General features: G+C 39.0%; 1 pseudogene; it reads left to right on the top strand.

Annotated features, from left to right (window-relative positions):
• Positions 1–12,079: 12,079 nt before the first annotated feature.
• LOC136131854 (TNF receptor-associated factor 1 pseudogene) lies at positions 12,080–19,744 on the top strand (annotated as a pseudogene).
• The last annotated feature ends 290 nt before the right edge of the window (positions 19,745–20,034 follow it).

Raw genomic sequence — 20,034 nt, 5'->3', positions numbered from 1 at the left:
CTTTTCTCCTCACTGGGAAGAATTTCATGAGAGAAAGGAGGCAGGCATTGTAGTATATACTTCATACTGAGATAAAAAGAACAAAAAAACTGTGAATGGTAAGACTTACATGCATGAAGTATTTATGGTAGAATGAAAAATCCTTCACACCATCACATATAATTATGATTATCTCTCTCAGATTATTTCTTGACTTACAAAACAAAATGCTTTCCCAGGCTAAACTTCAAAGCAGGTAGTGACTTCAAAGACATAGAAATTTAGCACAGGCAAAAAAAAAAAAAAAAAAACCATAAAAGAGAAAAACAAAGCAAAACAAAAAGAGAGGAAGAAAGATGGTTCAGAGGTAAGAGAAATAACAAAAATTGTGGTTATCCTAAAACTAGCTTTTACAAGTTTTACTAAGAAAACTTTGAAAGTCAATTAAAATAATGTAACTTAATAATACATTGGAAAGGAGCATCAGATAATAATCACTCATGTTATGTTAATACTTTGTGATTTTCTCAAGAAACACAGCTAGCTTTATGTTCTTTTAATTTAACAGTATGTAGAATTTAATGTTTACTTGGATTCTGAAATGGAGATGAAAGCATAATACAGTGCACCACACTTAATAAACAACTATAAACATGGCCCAGATAAAGTAGTTTTGTATTGTCACTGGTAGAAATACCTTTTGAGATTTCCAAAAGGATTTTTAAATGCATTAATTTAAGCAACTGAAATATTCATTTTTGATGTTAGCACTGTGAGCAGGTTGTCTCTTAAACATGCTTGATTAAAAAACAGTTTGGCTTAGCTCAGTGTTTCGCTCTTCAAAGGGATAAAGCATTACTGGAGAGTTTCATGAAAAATCTTTTTAAATACCAAGAATACAGTTAGCTATGTCCCTAAAGTAATGTTTCCCAGTTCCCTTTATACTTATGTTCATATACAATAACAGTAAAATAAAAGGAAGCCTGGGATATATTTAGATTTAGAATACAATAAACGGAAAGGGGACAGGATATATTTTACAAAATTAACCCCTAAAGATTATCTTTATTTTACATGAATACATGCTCATTAAGGAACGTTTATCAAAAATAAACAAACAGGTCTTCCCTGGTGGCACAATGGTTAAGAATCAGCCTGCCAGTGCAGGGGACACAGGTTCAATCCCTGGTCCAGGAAGATCCCACATGCTACGGAACAACTAAACCCATGTGCCACAACTACTGAAGCCAGCTCACCTAGAGCCCACGCTCTGCAATAAGAGAACTCACCGCAATAAGAAGCCTGTGCACTGTGACGAAGAGTAACGCCTGCTCACCACAACTAGAGAAATCCCGCGCACAGCAAAGAAGACCCAACACAGCCAAAATAAAAATAAATAAATAAATAAAATAAACAAACAAGAAGGAAAAAACCCAAAATGCTCAGAGTTGCCATTTATATCCACACAACTACTGTTAACATTTTAGCAGATTTTCTTCAAACCATTCTTTTGTATACATTTATTGTTGATGTTATTTATTTTAAACTTCTGTTGTTGGTTATAAATAACAATCTTTTAACTAAGATAAAGAACAGCAAGAGAAGAAAAAATAGAGGAAGAAATCATGAAGAAATGGGTCTAGAAAGGGAAGAGAAAAAATTTGCTTCATGTACTTTCCAAATAATGAACATTGTTTTCTAACAACAGTCTGAAAAATGTACAATCAATATACAGAAGCTGCGAAACTACTGAACAATCAAGTCTGCAGAATTTAAATGCAGCACAATGTTATTTGGCCTTCTTTTCCATAGGAATAAAATAAAATAAAACAAAATTAAATTAAATTAAATGTGCCTTTTAAAATAAAATACACATTTGGAAAACAATTGACTGATTCTACCTTACGTACAAGATGTCATACAGACGTCATTTCAAAGTCCATAAACATTTATTAATCCACACAGCCTGGCCCAAAGTAGACTCTAAAAATATTTTTTTGAGGAAATAAATAATATTTTTAACTGCAATAGATTGTGAAAATAATATAATAGTTGATCTGTATTCAAAAAGACCTTATAATATTGTTGGGAAGATAAATCAACACATGAAAATGTGAAATGTGAAAATGAGAATACAGAGTAGTTCAGAGAAGGTAATGGCCACCAAGGCATGGAGCTGTAAGAAACAAGTCATGGAGGAAGAAGGGTTAAGAAGGATTAAGAGAGACTTAAAGCTAAGTAACATTTATATTTTTTAGCTTCCTGACTTGAAGAGGTAGAGATATCAGTATGGGAACAATAGCAGGAGCAAAATTTGAAAGAAGATATGAGACATGACGTGTCTAGAAAATAGTATGAAATTAGAAGACTAATGTAGGAATGATGCGCTGAATGCTTAGGTCAAGGGATAGAGCTACAAGACAGCTCTCATGAGATAAGCAGACATCAAATAAATACTTATAATGGTGATGAAATTTACAAAGCTGAACTTGTGTGCCAGGTTTCTAGGAGTGCAATTGGCACATTGAGCACACAGGACAAATGTATGTACAGACAATGTACCTTTAGGTTGTCTCCTCTTACCCCTTTAATGTGGTGGAAAGTGATCTTCTCCTGTTCGTATGAAAACACTGGTAGTGTCATTTTTCTCTTATGGTCACTTTATTTATTTTTCATTTAATTAAATAATTTATTTATTTTTGGCTGCATTGGGTCTTTGCTGCTGCGCGCAGGCCCTCTCTAGCTGCGGCGAGCGGGGGCCACTCTTCGCTGTGGTGCGCAGGCTTCTCATTGCGGTGGCTTCTCTTGTTGTAGAGCATGGGTTCTAGGAGCGTGGGCCTCAGCAGGTGTGGCACATGGGCTCAGTAGTTGCAGTCCGTGGGCTCTAAAGAGCAGGCTCAGCAGTTGTGACGCACGGGCTCAGTTGCTCTGTGGCATGTGGTATCTTCCCAGACCAGGGATCGAACCCATGACTCCTGCATTGGCAGGCGGACTCTCAACCACTGTGCCACCAGAGAAGCCCTTATGGTCACTTTAAATTGCAAATACTTTCCAAATCAGAGTGCTTGTCCCTTGTAATAATCAAAGTTTCCAAGTCCATTCAATGTACAAGCTATTCCCCTCCCCCATTTAGAATCTCTGCAGGGGTAGCAGCGTCTTTGTTTTCTTTTCTCTTTGTCATTCAACTCCTTACCCTTTTACTCATTCTTGCTTCTGACTCTTCTGAGGAAGGAAGGAGAGGGCAGCGGAACAGAAAAATTCTTATTTGACTGAGACTATCCTAACCTGACTTCTTGGTTTCTGGGTCTGGCCCATCTCTAAAGCTGATTCCATAGAGGATGTTTTTGTGTGCTCTTAGTAGGGTCTCTCACTGGTGCTTTCCTTGCATGAGATGATATATTCTCCTCTTGCAGGTTGCATACACCTTCCTCATACCCTAAGTATGTCAGGATTCCTTTAGCTTCTCTCCGCTGAGGCTTTCTATCTGACCCCTGCCTCTAGATGACCTTGTGAGACAAGACCTAAGTCAACTCCACATCTATTTTCTGTTGTGCATGTCTCACAGCTGATTTGAGGGCCTTTACACAGGCTTTGCCTTTATAGATTCTGGGAGTGCAGGCTGCCACCAAAGCAGCCTCTTCTCCTTCATCTCATCTCTTAGCATATAGACCATCTCTTATCCCATTTGTACTTTCTAGACAGTACGTAAGACACCAGTCTTCTATGCCTCCTTAACTGTAGGCGACAAATAGTGAGTCATTTAAAAGGTCTCCTTGAAGCCTCTCACACTAGGTTTGAGATTGATGGAGAGACCTTCCCCACTGATGGACACTGGTCTCACTGCCCGGCTATTCCCAAGCAGTCATCTTCAAAAATTCTTTCTCTTAATATGAGTGAGAACCTGAAGAGTCACAAAACAGATTTTGATATTTTTTTTCCTAAAAGTTTCCATCTTGGCTTGGCACCTCACTTTGGTATATTTTTAGGGATTCGGCTAAAACTTCCATGTTAAATCCTCTTCCAGAAGCATATAACAGGGGACCTAACATAGTCTGTGGGACCAGGCAGAATTCTCTTGAGGAAATGAAAAGAGCAATTTCATAGAATTCAATAAAAGAGCATTTCAAGAACAGAAGATTGCTCCACAGTGCTAGAGGCTTCCAGGAAGGTAAACGAAAGAAGCACTGAAAAGTACCCATTTTCTCTAGTAGCAAAAATGTTCCTGTGAAGAAATGGAGGGAAAAATCTAATTCTATGAGGTTGAAGAAAGAGGGGGGGTAAGGAAATGGAGACCCCAAGTGTAAGGAAATGGAGACCACAAAATTTGAAACTTCAGAAATCTTGAAGTGAAGAGAGGAAAGAGTTGGGAATTCTTTGTAAATGGGAGAAGCAGAAGACATTTAAGTGCTGTGAGAAGGAGTCAGTAAATAAAAAAGATGCCAGAGAGAGAAGTGATCATCTAAAGAAAGACGGCTGAATGGGCTAAAATCTAGAGTTGAGGTAATGATTAGCTTTGGGCAGAAGAAATGTCTCTTAAGCAAGTACCAGGAGGAAAGACTTAAGGCAGATTTAAGGCAAATTTGAAGATTTGACGTTTGAAAGCTGAAGGATTTATTGCATGATGGCTTCTACTTTCTCTGCTTAATAGCCAAGTCATGGAATAGAGGACTTTTGGGAGGAACTGAGAAAAATAAAGAGAACTTGAATAACAGAAGATCTTAAATATACTTTTATATCTGGATTTCACATTGTAGGAGAGACGCGATTCAGAGGAAAATGATAAAACATAGAAATATGAGGTTCTTTTGATTAATAATTTTAATTAGTGCTTACTCTGCACAAGAATCTGTGCTAAGCACTTTACCAACATACATCCAACTTCCATCGCTACTCCTAGACTACAGCTGGCTTGCCATCCACTTTTGCTCCTATATTCTCTATACAACAGCCAAGATGGGGCTTTTCAAAATACAAACCATGTCATGCCCCACTTAGGACCTAGCATGGCTTCTATGTGCCTAAAGAAAAGTCCTGCATTTTCTAGATCCTTCCCCACCTTCAACCTCACCTTTTCCTTTGTTGTGTGTGACGTTGATTTGAAATTACTGTCAATACATCTATTTTCATCTCATTTAAGTTTTCTAACAGTTTTTTTACAGGAATATGAAAAAGCAATTGATTTTTATTTTAGACAGTCTACAAGTAGGTAATATTTCAAAACATCACTTAGGTTAAAAATTTTTTTGCAATATGCATATAGAAGGAATGAACCAAAACAAACCAACTCTCCCTCAAACCCTGAATTCCTTTGTCATATAGCTTGAAATTTTATTTTGGTTTCAGTAAGAAAAAGAAACTTTATAGAGTGCGATATTCTCCCTTCTACATAGGAATAGAAGAAACCAATACATGGCAATGAGAATTATGGGGAAATGCCAACATCTAGTTTTCCATTTTCCTAATCATTCAAATTTCTCCTTAAGGTTCTACTTTGGTTTTATGCAGCTCTCAACCTGAGTGAATAAATATTGGTCATACCATCAAGATACATTTTCTGTTATTTGTCTGGTGGTGCTTTTTGTACACTATATTTAACCTTATTCCATATTTAAATGAACCCATAAATTTGGGGTAACTTTACTAAGCCATTAACATTTTCTGTGGGGATAAAGCATGGCTCCTGAGGTTTTAGCATGGAAAAAAATTTTTCCTTTCCTTTCTTTCTTTTTCTTTAAACTCCGTTAAAAATAATTTGTCTGGACATTTTAAAGTCTTAAGGTTACCAAAAACAAATAAAGAAGATAATAGAGACATTGGTTTGATTTCAGTGGTTACTTGTATTCTAGCAATTCAAAAATAATTAAGTAAAACTGAAAATAATTCCTACTTAAAAGTTCTGGGAGAAGACTATTAGAAGATGTTTATTAATTTAGTGTGATCTGTATGAACTGACACCTTTGGCTATTTTGAAAGTTTTGCGATGGGTCAAAAGATTTTCAATGTACATGTCTTAAAGGGAGTATTAGAAAATATGAGGATATTTCAGTAACAAAAGTATCTCAAATTAATCTGTTTGAGACACTCTATGTACATTTTTTATGATTTATGAGCTGCTACTCATTTTTATGAGTTTTTAAGAATTTTCTCTCACTAGCACTCCCTTAAAATATCCCAATAGTTTGTATAACTTTAGCAAATAATACTTCTGTAGTAATTGGCCAGGAAATAAATATCACTCGCAAGGGCCAGAAAATAAATCTTAATTCAACACAGTTAATAGCTTTCTTCTTTTAGTATATACACAGTGATTGATTTTGGCTTTGTTATGGGACATCTGCATCCAAGCATATAATTTGTTCTAACCAATCATTTTCTTACTCTATCTTAATAGCTTTCATGACCTCTACTCACTCAGTAGACTATAAGAGCAGTTACACTTGTCTTACTGATTTTATATTTGCTTTAGGGGAGACATAAAGGAATAGGAAGAACCAATAAAGATGGTTTAACCAAATACTAACAGAGCAAATCTGATACATGATAGATGTAGGGCTACTAGTTTAGACAATCATTCATCTTCAGGAAGCTACTCTATGGTTTACTCAGAATGCCAGAAGAGATAGGTACCTTTACGTCCCTCTCATACGCCCCAGGTATGATTCCATGGTTTAGAACAGTGGTTCTTAAAGTGTAGATGGGGACCAGCATCATCATCATCACCTGGGAACTTGTTAAAAGTGAAAATTCATGGGCACCCTCCCAGATTTGCTGATTCAAAACCCCAAAGGGTAGGTCCCAGTAACTTGTATTTTAACAGGGCCTCCAGGCACTTCTGTCCAGGATGCTGCACACAGCTCTGGCACAGTTACTGGCGGAGAGATTACAGCTCCATGTAGAAAGACATGATGGATTTATTACATGTGGATGTATTCTGCCTCTTTCTTAGTGAGCCATGCTCTTCCTCTGGGTAGCATACGTGGAGGACGTATGCATATAGCCTTAGATGGGAGAAAAGAGAATAGCCCTCCATCTTCTCTATGTGACCCATACAGTTAAGGATTTTTTGTTACATGAGACAGAAATTCCAACACAAACTGGCTCAAGTGAAAAAGAATACTTATTCGCTCAATCACTGACCATCTAGGGATTAATGATAGTCATAGGTAGCATTTATCGAACACTGAGTATGTGTCAGGCACTGGTCTAATTGTTTTGCATGAATTAATTCATTAATACTCACAAAGACTCTTTGAAGATAGTAGCATATCTCCATTTTAGAGATGCAGAAACTGAAGCACAGCGAAGGACTGAGATTCAAACCAAGACAGTGGAGCTGGCTTAAGGCTGGCTTGATCAGAGGTCAAGTCATGACCCTGGAAATCTTTCTGCTCCCAAAGTTGAGCAGAAGTCCTGAGTCTGACTCACATCAGCTAAGAGTCATAGGCTTCTCTCTGAGCCAATCTTAAATATGGCCAAAGGAATGAGAAGTACTGATTAGCCAGGAGCAATCAGGGCCCACCCCCAGAGCTGAGAGTGGAGTGAGAAAATCAACTCTCATCACAGGGTACTGTTTTAAGTGAAGAGGGGAAATGGGTACTACAAAGGAGCAGAGAAGATCACCAGAGGCACTGCTTTTTTACTCAAGACCTCTTTGAGTTCAAGTGGCATTAGCCTCAGGCAAACTAGCTTTGACAAAGAAGAATTTATTGTGTCATATTGTTGAACCATGGGAAGGGGAGAGTTGCATGAGGACTTGAGGGACAACCACCGATGAGCTGTTGCCAAGACTCCCCCTCTTCACCTTTCCAGTTGGATTTTTTTTTTTTATGGACACTATAATATCAAGCAATTTCATTCTCTGGTTCTGAGTTCAAAGATTCTAGAGAGGAGCTCATATTATCTAAGCTTCGATGAAGGGTCCAGCCTTGAGTGACTTAGCAGTGACTTGACAGCTGAAATAAAAAGAAAAAAGGCTATCTTAAGGTGAGGCCATTGGATGCCTACTCAACAGCCATTCTCTTTTTTTCTCCTTTCAAGTCGAACTCTAATTTTGTTTAGATATCTACTTTCCTTTGCATAGTCCTATCCTTGAGGAGTGGTGGCTCCAAGCTCCAGCTCCAAATGTTGAATCACAATTGATAGAAGATAATCCATTGCAGATATTGTTTTAGGAATGAACATATAATCCAGTTCTGGCCAAAGAGATGCAAGGGGACTCTGCTGAAGGGTTTCTTAGATTGGTTTTCCTCACTGATAAAAAGAAATTTATGGGGTCTTAAAAATAAAACACACACACACACAAACTTCTCTAGTTAGCATAAAAGACAACAGCTAAAAACAGAATAAAGGTGCTTCTTGAAGTGAGCTTGTTCACACCAGAGCTGGCTTTTGCTTTTAATTTGATGACAATTTGTTTATGTCTCTGTTTCATAAATGGTTAGTCATTCCTTCGCCTTTATCTTGAAGTACCCACACATCACATGTGTTTCATTTTAAATTTGTATAAGAAAAATGAAATGACAGCTCTGTATGGTTGGCATTATTCATGTCTCCCTGACTCCACTCTCAACTTTCATTTTAGTAGAGTCTGGTACTGGTTGTGTGTTTCCCATAGGCAAATGCTGGATAGTTTCATTTTTGGTTTTTATAGAACCTTGTGACCTGTGAATAGCTCTCTTCTAAGAATAAATAATTTGGACAAACTGATTCAAGTGATCATTATAGCTGGACCAGTCTAATGTGTCCCTATTTCACTTTTGCATAAAATAGCTCCACTGTGTTTCTTTCTTCATGATTGATATAAAGGAAGCTAATTGAGAATGAGTGTGATGATATCAAAGAATACTTTTTCAAGAACATGGGTATTATACAAATAAAGAGTAAATATGTGTCAAAGATTTATTTATTTACTCAATTAAGGAAGCAGGATGGTAAACTGCTACAAAAGGCATTTGAGGAACTGAGCATTGCTATGCACTGAATAAAAAATGTTGGATTTCTCAGTTAAATACAAACTTGGATAACATCTTAAAGAACAATGAAACCATATCCTTTGGTTATAATTTCAACCAGACATAAATTATTTGCATCTCTAGCAGACAAAATCCAAGGTAAAATGTAACATTATAGAGTTTGGACTCTGATTGATAATAAAGAGTATGTGAAAGAAAAGTTCATTGCTCTAGAGATTTCAATAAGTCTTAGGTGACTCTATTAAACAATGCTCCAGTGTGACATTGAAAGCACATGTAATCATCCTTCTACCTTATTTCCAATATGAAAGCACATGTAATCATCCTTCTACCTTATTTCCAAGGTTTTCATATAGTTTAACAGCAATGATGCTACAATGTTGTTATGAAGATTAAATAAAATAATATACGTGAAAATGCTTTATACCATAAAGTCTTATAAAATGTAAAGTGAGTTTTTTGCAGGTTATTACTATAGCTATACAATATTCCAAAGGCAAGCTTGACACTTGACATAAAGGAGTCAAGTTAGAGTTCGACTGTCAGGGTTTTTTTGTTTTTTTGGTTTTTTTTTTTAGATCCTAAAACAGAGACATCATTGGTGTCTCCAATGGCAGGATGACAATGAATTTATGTCAACTTGGACATGATATGCAGAAAAGATTAGAGGAATCACACATGTTTTTACTACCCCAAGGAGAAACATTGCAAAATAAAACTGTGTTCATTTTGTTGCCCCAACTTGAAGATAATGTTCAGAAAAAACTACAAATGTCCTGCTTTATTAATTCAAATACTGTGTTGAGCACTAACAAGGTGCCCTGTGTGTCTTACTGTGGGGAGACTAAAGGGAATAAGATATTCCTCCTCCACAAGAATCCAGATTTAGCCGCAGAAACTACACAAAAATAACCAGTTGGAACCAAGAGGGAGGGATAATTATTTTGTTTCGAATAATGGCAACATGAAGCTTTGATTAACTTAACTATTGTTTATTTAATCATTTGTAAGTTGGAAGCAAGGTTTCTTGTCTTTTACTGGTTACTATTCACACTGAACTGCATATGAAACTCTTTATTTCTCTGTCTTCATATTTTATATTTCATTTCATTTTTTTCTCTTTGTTCTCATAGCTTCAAATATAAAGTAACTGAAGAAAAATAGTAATTGAAAGAGATTCTCTGTAAAATTTTTGATTTTTTAAAATGAGTTTAATAAGTCTAATAAAAATGTTAATTTGTCTAATGCCCAATATTAAAAAGAAGAATACAGACCTGTGTTCAAAGAACCAAATGGAAATAATTTTATATCTCTAGGTTTTTCCAGTGACTCTATAAAATTTCATGAGTTTAATAGTAAAAATTTTAGAAAAATAGTAATTTTTTTTTTACTACCAACCAGTAAGTTATTATTAACCTAGTTAAGCTAAACCAGAGATATAGCCTATAAAAGAAAAGCAGGACTATTTCACTGAAAACAATAAGAAGAAAGGAGAAGACTACTTCTGAACTGCAGTGATTACTAAAATTAAAAACTTACCCTATCTGTTTCCTTTGTGTTTGTAAAATCCCCCTAAATATGCCTTTCCAATTTTTTGTAGAAAATTATTTAGACTAATAATTACTTGATATTTCATCATAATTCATTCCAGTTTTCAAGTACAATTTTGGAAAGGCCAAGAGCTGCCTGGAGGATGGAATGCATCTGTGATATTACTAAGCTCCATAAGCTTAATGAAAGGAAAATTCAAATACTGTTTATATAGTTTGCTACTGTTTGTTCCAGACAGATGTTTGTGTATTATCCCTTTTTATACAGAAAAATCGTTATAGCAAACATGTGGTTTTATCTTTAGAATTAGGTTCAATCTAATAGCATTCCAAATAGTTCTGTTAAAAGACCTAGATGCTATCTGGGCTGGAGTGGTAAAACCTAGAATTCTCATTCATCAATACAATAATTTAGTTCCATATGCTAACCAGAGATGGTTGCCAAGAAATATTATCAAGTGAGCAAATAAACTGTGGCAGTCATATATATAGCCTGGTTCCAGTCATAGCCAAACTGTAACAGAAGAGCTTACATGTATGTACTGGTGTGAAATGGAAACGAATGTATTCTTTTCTCATTATGCATCTGAATGGAAGCATATTTTTCTCTTTTCAGTGTTTGAATTCACAGCACTGGAAACAAACAAATAATAATATAATATATATAAATTCATATTATTTTTCATGTGTGTATGTAAATGGATAAAAGGATAAGGGGTTGATAGATGAAAGGGAATTTTGACTTTGCTTTATATACATTTGTGTGTTGTTTGATTTTTTATAGTGAACATATATGATCACTTTTAAAATAAAGTAGAAAATCAAGACAAATAATTTAAAAAAGAAGAGATGAGTTATAAGTACTGACATGGAAATACGTATATATTATATATATTAAAAATATATTTTACACGATAAAAGCAAGTTATAGAATAACACGGTATTATCCTACTTATGTTAGAAAAAGAAAAGCAAACTGTTGAGAGTGATGTTGAAGAGAGACTTTCACTTTTTCCTCTACATACTTCTGTGTTGAACTTAATTTAGTAAGTATATATCTATACATTATTTGTGCTATTTATGAAAAAATAATTTTCTTTTGCTGAGAATCATCTGTTTGTTTTCTTTCTGCTAAAGAATGAGTCCTAAAGAAAGGCTTGAGGAACTTTTTAATATGTAGTCAATGATCAAATCGGAAAAAATCTCTTTCTTTTTGTTTAAGAGTCTCATTAATAAGAAGAGTCACTTGCAAACTTTTCAGAAATAATTTTTGGTATTTTTTCTCAATCTCCCTAAGAAATTAAGTCCTTTATTTCAATATTAATTTTTTCCTGCTTAATAGCTCTAGTGAAATCTTTTAAACTGTTTGACGTTTAAAATATTCTCTCTTTATTCTTGATAGGGATATTTTGTGTATTTTAATTTGGTCCGGTAATTTTGCTTTCTCATGGATAGGTGGGCTCTTTCATAGAGCTTGCCCTTGTACCCCTCAGATGTCTGTTTATTTTTTCCTTTGTGCTCATATTAGTGGAACTGCCATCTTTCTTGCTGGTGATGTATGTGTATCTGAAGGGAGAGATGACAACTCAGATCCGAGCTGATACACCTCTTGGTAAAGATAATGTGTGCTGGAGGGTGACCACAAAAGGAGAAGAGCATCTGGTATTGCATTTTGTAACCTGCCCACCCTCAACCTGCGCCAAACACTGCTTTTTTCTGGGGGCTGTCTCTCCTTGCACTTACCCAGTAGGGACTTGGTGATGGAAAGCCACTCAGTCCTTCTGCACTAGGCAGTTAGTCTATTCTTCCTCCCTAACTTGGGGCCAGTGGTGTCCAGATGAACTACCACCTGTTGCAGGTGCTTGACTGGAACTTAGGTTTTCTGTCCACTCCCATGAACCCAGTAGGGCAGAGGAGGCACTGAGCCAGCCAGTAAAAGGTGAAGAGAGGAAAGTATAGAACTAGAAAGGTTTCCTCTAGGTTCTGTGGGACCTGACCCACATTCTGGTCTCCAAGGACTTTTCACAGTCTTTGATGTAGATTCTGGGATCCCTCAAAATTCTTTTTTACCTTTGTGGCATCTCCAGGTTTGGGTTCAGGGGAAAGATTGAAAAATCATGCTTGTTCATTATCCGATCCTGACCACTGTACCAAGCTCCAGCCTGGAATGTACCTGCCTCCCAAATCTCCTCCCTTACATCTAGCTTAATGTTTCTTGTACTTTAGTTCCTTTCCCCAGGGAAGCATGACGCACAGATTAATATATATTTCCTTATACTTGTCTATATAGTGCTGACCACTGGGACTGTATAAGGATTTCTTCAGTAACTGGCCATCCCCCTAGATGTAAGGTCCGTGAGAGCAAGAAATATGTCTGTTTTGCTTGTTTACAGCTCTATCTATCACAGTGCCTGGACAATAGCTGAGACTCCATGAATATTTTTCAGAGGAAAAGTAAAGGGAAGAAGGAACAAAGATCTATTTTTGTTAAAATGGAACATAATATATGCCTATTCAAGAACAATCTACTTCTGAATTAGTCATGTCTGTAATATATAAAAAGTATGGAACCACAGACTGGCTTTATCCTGGATGCTAAATAACACTTGGCCTTCTCATTTTATTAATATCTTGTTATAGACCAAAAGTAGATGAGTTTTTTGGAAAAGAAACATAATATGTTACAACATCAAATAAAAATTAATTTTGTATTACCATTGAGAATGAGTAATAAAGTGTTAAACATGTTTAAAACTATTATGAATGAGTCTGCAAAATTCCTAGGATGTAAAGAATTCTCTACTTAAAAGTCTGAAAATCCATGTGAAAAGTTAGCAAACAATTAAGCTTTCTTTGCTGAAAAAATGACTACAGTAAATTAGTGAAGTTTAAATAGTAGAGCAAAAAAGAAAAGAAAAATGTTAGGTACACTTTCAAGATTCTCCTTCTAAACACTTTGACAGTTAAATAAGTTCTCCTATCTGTTCTAACATATAAATGAATTACTCAGACCATTGTCTATGTGTTTCCTGACCAGATAGTTCAGTTCCAGGCACATTTCTCAGGTTCTCAGATGCTATTAGTTCATAAGGCTTTTTAAATAACAGACAATGTCAGGATAAAAAATGAAGTTACAAGTTCAGACTGTTTTTCTTCTGGGGCATCAGGCTATGATAGAAATACTTGGTGCTTGCATGTTACTCTCTTATTTAATCCACTCTTCCCTTTCTGGTACAATAATTTAATCTCAGATACATGAATGGACAAGACGTCTCCCTCTCATCTCCCCCTCCCATATCTATCAAGTTCTCCAGGGTTGTCATCTTCCTTTGTGACCTACAGTTAGAGAGTGAAGTCAATTGGTTTACAATGAAGCAAACAAGAAACTTTATCTACAAAATCTCTGCTTTCCTCAATATTAATGTCTTTCACAACACAGTTTCTATTCAGTGCCAATTTGCTTTATTCTTCTTGCCTGTCATTGAGCCAACTTTCACTCCTTCATGTAAAATGCATACTTGTGGAAGTTATCAACTACCAATTGAGGGAGTTCCAAGTGCTAGGAAGGAAAACAAAACAAAGTTCTCCGGGACACAAGGCTTACACTGATAAGTGGAAAGAACCAAATTAAGGCTAACTCACCTAACTTCAGAGCATGACTCAGAGACACAGATCGTGAGTCATGGGCTTTCATTGAGATAAGGCTGGCAATACACATAGAAAAGATCAGTGTACACAAAAACAGGCTGAAAAAACATATAAATCCCTCATGAACAGACCAGCTTGTTGCAAAGATGTATATCATGACTAGGACTGTCATATTAATAAAGGTTAGTAGCACCTGTGAAGAAATCAGTGTTTCCAGTGACCCAGAACAGAGTGCATTGTAGAATAGAGGTTCTGTTTATACTGAGCTTGTCACTATGACTATTTCCAGTGTAAGGAGGAGTTTTGGTAATACTTAGTAGAACAAATAAGGCACTTGAAGACGGGCCATGAGGAGAGAAGTAAAAGCAGGGCACTTCATGCCAAGTCATCTGTGCTCCTGGGCTCATTCTCACTATCTTCCCTGCCATCTGACTGGCCCAAGTCTATGGTTATGACTCCCTCCCTTCCCCACTTCGTGTGTTCTGCCAGCTTTTTGGTATGAAACTCTATTTTCCAATTCCTCTCTTTGTCATGCTATGGACCATATTGCTTTTTTCCACCCTTGGATTCGTTTTCTGCCAACACTGCTAGGGATGTTACTAGAAATTTAGGTTACTCTGGAGTTTTATCTCCAGCTTTGTTTGTTCCTTGTCTGCCACTTCCTCCACCCTCAACCATATACCAATACATGAACACAAAGATGCTTCACTCTATTTTCTGACTCTATGAGGCATGTTAACCTCTCAGTCAGAATCAGTAGTGGTTTTATTATAGATCTTACAGACAGAATCTACTGGGAGATGAAATGGACTGAAGGACATTGATTCCTAGGTAAATGGGAAATAACATATAGATTCAGAGATCTGGAAACAGTTGAATGTGATAATTGGACATAAAGGTAAACCAGAGAAGTGTTTTTTTGTTTTTTTAAGAGAAGAGTGTCAGATGAGTGAGGATAATGCTTACACAAGTGAGGTAACAACAAGACCACACCGAGGAAGGAACTAGAAAATGAGAGGGGATTTTATGCTGTGGAAGACCATAAGAACACTAGTCTGAATTTTTGGTAGAAAAACACAGAAGATGAGAGATCAATGGTTATTTTTAGTTCATGTTTCTCTGTTCACTAAATTATTGTATCTGTGAACAGGGCAGATCCCAGACTGTATAGGATAGATTCTCAATTCAAGCAAATCTGCTTTTAGGTCCTAGCTGTACTGGATACTGGTATGTGCACTTGGGCAAGTACAAACCCCCTTGGAGCCTTTGTAAAACAGATGTAATACTTGTATCTGCTTCTTTGGAATAGTCGTTGTTGCTCACTCTCTGTTTCTACCTCCTAAACCCCTTCCCATCAAGATTTTGCCCCCATCATGCCATCCATCCTTGCTCTGGTCACCAGTAACATTCATGCTGCTAAATGCATGTATGGTCAGTTCTCAGGACACATTTTACTTAACATGTCAGCTGCATTTGGCAGAGTTAAGACCTCCTTCCTTCTCGATACACTTTTTTCTCTTGGCTTGGAGGACACCATGCTCACCTGGTTTTCCTCCCATGCCACTGGTTGCTGCTTCTTGGTTTCCTCTTACTGGTTTGTCCTTTTCTGCCTGAACTTTCAATGTTGAAGTGCCACAGAGTTTAGTTTTTTTTCTTCTTCTCCATATGCATTCCCTCCCTTAGTGATCTCAACCAGTCTTGTGGATTTAAACTCTATGTATATGCCATAAGTCTCCCAAGTTTATGTCTTTGGCCCAGACCTCTCTTCTGAACTTTAGAGTTGCGTATCAAATTGCTTACTGAAAACCTCCATTTGGGTGGCTAATGGGGATCTCAAACTTCACATGTCCAAAATGGAACTTCTGGTCTTCTCTCCTTCAGCTCCTCCACCTGCAGTCTTCCCCCTATCACTTGATAATGATCCCAGGCCTACATTTTTGAAGTCAACCTTTTTCTTGCTCTTTCTCTCATATCCCACATCTGATCCATCAGCCAATCCTGTTGGCTCTACTTTCAAAATATATCTGATCATTTCTTCCTATTTCCTGTGGTCTTCCCCCAGTCCCAAACGCAACATCTTCACCTAGATTATTGCCATAGTTTTCTAACTGGACTCCCTGCTACTAACTTTGCCTCCCTACAGTTTTTTCTTAATACAGTTAGAATTGTCTATGAGTCAAATCATGTCAGTCCTCTGCTTAATGCCTTCCAACGGCTTCACATCTCACTCAGAGTAAAAGCCAACTCCTACAAGGCCACCTCTTTCATCCCTCACCCCAGTATCTCTCTGACCTCACTGCTTTCTCTCCTTTCCTTCTTGCTCTCTCATTTCCAAGCACACTAGCCTCTCTGTTCTACTTGAACATGCCAAACATGTCCCCATCTTAGTGCCTTGGAACTGTTTGTTCACTAGGAATAGTCTTTTCTTCAGAAATTCTCATGGCCAACAACCTTTACCCTTAAACCTTTGAGGATTGTTGTATTACAGACTCAGTGTGGCTTACCCTGATCATCTCATTTAAAATCGCAACCTGCCTCACCTCTGGCACTCTTAATCTTCCCCTTAAGCTGCTCGATTTTCCAATAGTAACCATCACTCTAAAAAAAACTATATAATTTGCTTACTTATTATGATTACTGTTTATTACTTAACTTCTCCTGGTAGAAGATAAGCTTAAATAGGGCAGGGAGTTTTATCTGTTTGCTTCACTGCTGTATCCCAAGCACCTAGGATCAAGATGCACCTACTGACACACAGTAGGGCTTTAATAAATATTTGTTAACTTATATAAAACCATCTATTGGTTTTAGAGGGTTTTGAGGGTTAAACAACATGCTCTGGACCTTACATCAATACAGTACTTGGCCAGTAGGGCTACAAAGAATGACAGCTATGAGCAAATATGTAGGATAAGAAAATTCTTCTGTCTTCAGTCTTCCCTTTCCCAATCCCTTTCACTCAATATGGTCTTTAATTTTTCTTTCTTAAGACCCCAATAACCAGAACACCCATGGAAAGAGCCCAATAAATTTAATCTTCAAAGCATTTGTATAGAGTAGATCTGTAAATCTGTTGACTATTTGATAACATATGTCATATTCCAAAAGATTTCCATTTTGAAAGATGAAAGTAATCTTTCATCAAAGGAATATATCTCAGATTGGATTTTGGGCCTTCAGTGAACTGAATGAAAAAGGTATTCTAGGGATAGGGAAATTTTTATGATACATCTAAATCATATTACATAGTGGGGCAGTTGTTTCATCAAAGGTTAAGGGTGACCTAATATATTAAAAAATCTTTAAAGAAAATTAGTCCAAAAAAAGCCCATGATTATAAATACTTCATTTGTCGGAAAATAGTGGTTTTTTTTTTTTTTTTCTCGGTACGCGGGCCTCCCACTGCTGTGGCCTCACCCGCTGCGGAGCACAGGCTCCGGACGCGCAAGCTCAGCGGCCATGGTTCACGGGCCCAGCCGCTCCGCGGCATGTGGGATCCTCCCAGACTGGGGCACGAACCCGCGTCCCCTGCATCGGCAGGCGGACTCTCAACCACTGCGCCACCAGGGAAGCCCCGGAAAATAGTTTGATGAAATTCAGTCCACTTTGATTAAGCGGGTCGATGGTTTGACATTTTTCCTTACAATACAGAACAAATTCAGTTTCATTTTTTCAGAAGTAAGACAATATATTTGGAAGTAACTGATCAATTTTCAAAGAATTTCTCCCCTGTGAATAATTATATTCACTGTCTTCACTGGCTCTAATAATTATCTTCACTGGCTCTAATTCATTTTACTTAACTTTACAGTATATAAATAAAGATTTTAAACGCAGCTTAAAATGATGGATACAAAAGATACGCATTGTATATGCCCATTGAGATCACTATATTATTGATTCATTATTGAACATTCCTTGAGTTCTATTATATTATTAGTAGTGTCTTAGAGAAGTGATATACAGCCCCGGGCCTCAGGTAGACATAGAGAAAATTAAGATAAAATGTAAAGATGCCACCAAGGGTCCTTGTGCCACCGGAAGCTCCCGCGGGGCTGCTGGGAGGCGGTGGCAGCGCCAAGATGGGGTAACCGAGACCCGCCGTGCGAAAGTGACTTTTACCTAAGATACTCTGGGCAGAAACAATATGCATGGAACTTGCATTTTTGGACCTGACCAGAACCCTGGGGTTTTCCATTGGGACGGTGAACACCCACAGCGAGAATCCTAGGCTGCTCCGAGGTTGCAGGGAACATAGACAAGTCACCCACTGGGGGTCTCTCTGCCCCTGTCCCCCGGGCAGGAGGTGGAGGAAGCCAGCGTCAGCCTGAGGTCCTCCGACAGGGGAAACTCTAACTGTGGCTCCTGAAAGTCCGTGACACGGTTCCTTTTTCTCTCTGACTTGCTCTCCTCCTCCCTCTTGCTCAATAGAATGACTGGCCACTCCTAGAGCCGGCAGTCACCATCCAGGGGATTTTTTTCACCACAAAGGGTAATTCCTGTCTCATCCCTGCTGTGACGTTGAACCACACAAGCCAGCTAGAAGGTAAAATCATCAGATTCCTGCTCATCAGGGAGGGTGGCCTGACCAGAACTCACCTATTCTCCCAGCACAGACTCCGTGCGGCTGGTCCCCTCCCCAGAGGAGCTTGAACAGGGGCCCCCGATGAGAACGAGTTCCCCTTTGGGTGCCCCCCACTGTCTGGCAGGACCCACCAGAGCCCAGACCCCTCTGCTGTGCCGTCTGTCTCTCCGAGAACGTGAGGAATGGCGAGGATCGGATCTGTCCCAAATGCAAAGGGGGCGACTCCCCATCCAAGAGGCCAGGAAGCCTTCTGTCTCAGAAGCAGGATCAGCCCGAGGTGGCCGAGGCTGGAGTGGGTGCCCCTTTGCCGGAGTTGGCTGCTCATTCAAGGGGAGCCCAAAGTTCATGCAGGAGCATGAGGTCACCGCCCAGGCCACACACCTGAACCTCCTGTTGGGTCTCGTGAAACCCAGCTGGGCTCTGGCCTGGGGTCTGGGCTCATGGCCCTGGAGTGGAATCTGTCAGACCTGCAGCTGCAGGGGCCTGTGGAGGCGGCTGGGGACCTAGAGGTGGACTGCTACCGGGTCCCCTGCTCCCAGAGCCAGAAGGAGCTGGCCCTGCAGCACTTCACGAAGGAGACGCTCCTGACTGAGCTGGAGGGGAAGCTGTGCATGTTTGAGAACATTGGCGCTGTCCTCAACAAGGAGGTCGAGGCCTCCCACCTGGCCCTGGCCGCCTCCGTCCACCAGAGCCGGCTTGACTACATCCTGAGCTTGGAACGGAGGGTGGTGGAGCTGCAGCAGACCCTGGCCCAGAAAGACCAGGCCCTGGGCAAGCTGGAGCAGAGCTCCCGCCTCACGGAAGAGGCCTCCTACAATGGCACCTTCCTATGGAAGGTTACCAGTGCCACCAGGCGGTGCAATGAGTCAGCCTGCGGCAGGACCGTCAGCCTCTTGTCCCCGGCTGTCTACACTGCCAAGTCCGGCCCCAGAGTGAAACCAATGTGGCCAGCAGCTGCCCACTCTTCTTTCCCTTCAACAAGCTGCAGTCGCCCAAGCATGCCTACGTGAAGGACGACACCATGTTCCTCAAGTGCATCGTGGAGACAAATGCTTAGGGCAGGAGGGGCCGAGCAAGCTGCACGTGGGTCCCGAGGGAGCCCCCTCTCAGACGGGGGTTCAGCAAGATGACTGAGGTCTTGCCCTTGGTGCCCAAGATCCCAGGGCACAGTGATGGGCCAGGGCTGGCATGATGTGAGCCGAGCGGACAGATTGACAGTGGCTAGCCATCTGCTTAGTGTGGCAGGACCTTGGACTGGGCCTGCAAAGGCACAGGGTCCCTAAGCCGGTGGTGCAGGACT

Source organism: Phocoena phocoena, chromosome 12 (assembly GCF_963924675.1).
Source record: "Phocoena phocoena chromosome 12, mPhoPho1.1, whole genome shotgun sequence".
NCBI lineage: Eukaryota > Metazoa > Chordata > Mammalia > Artiodactyla > Phocoenidae > Phocoena > Phocoena phocoena.
This window is presented reverse-complemented; position numbering and strand designations above follow the sequence as displayed.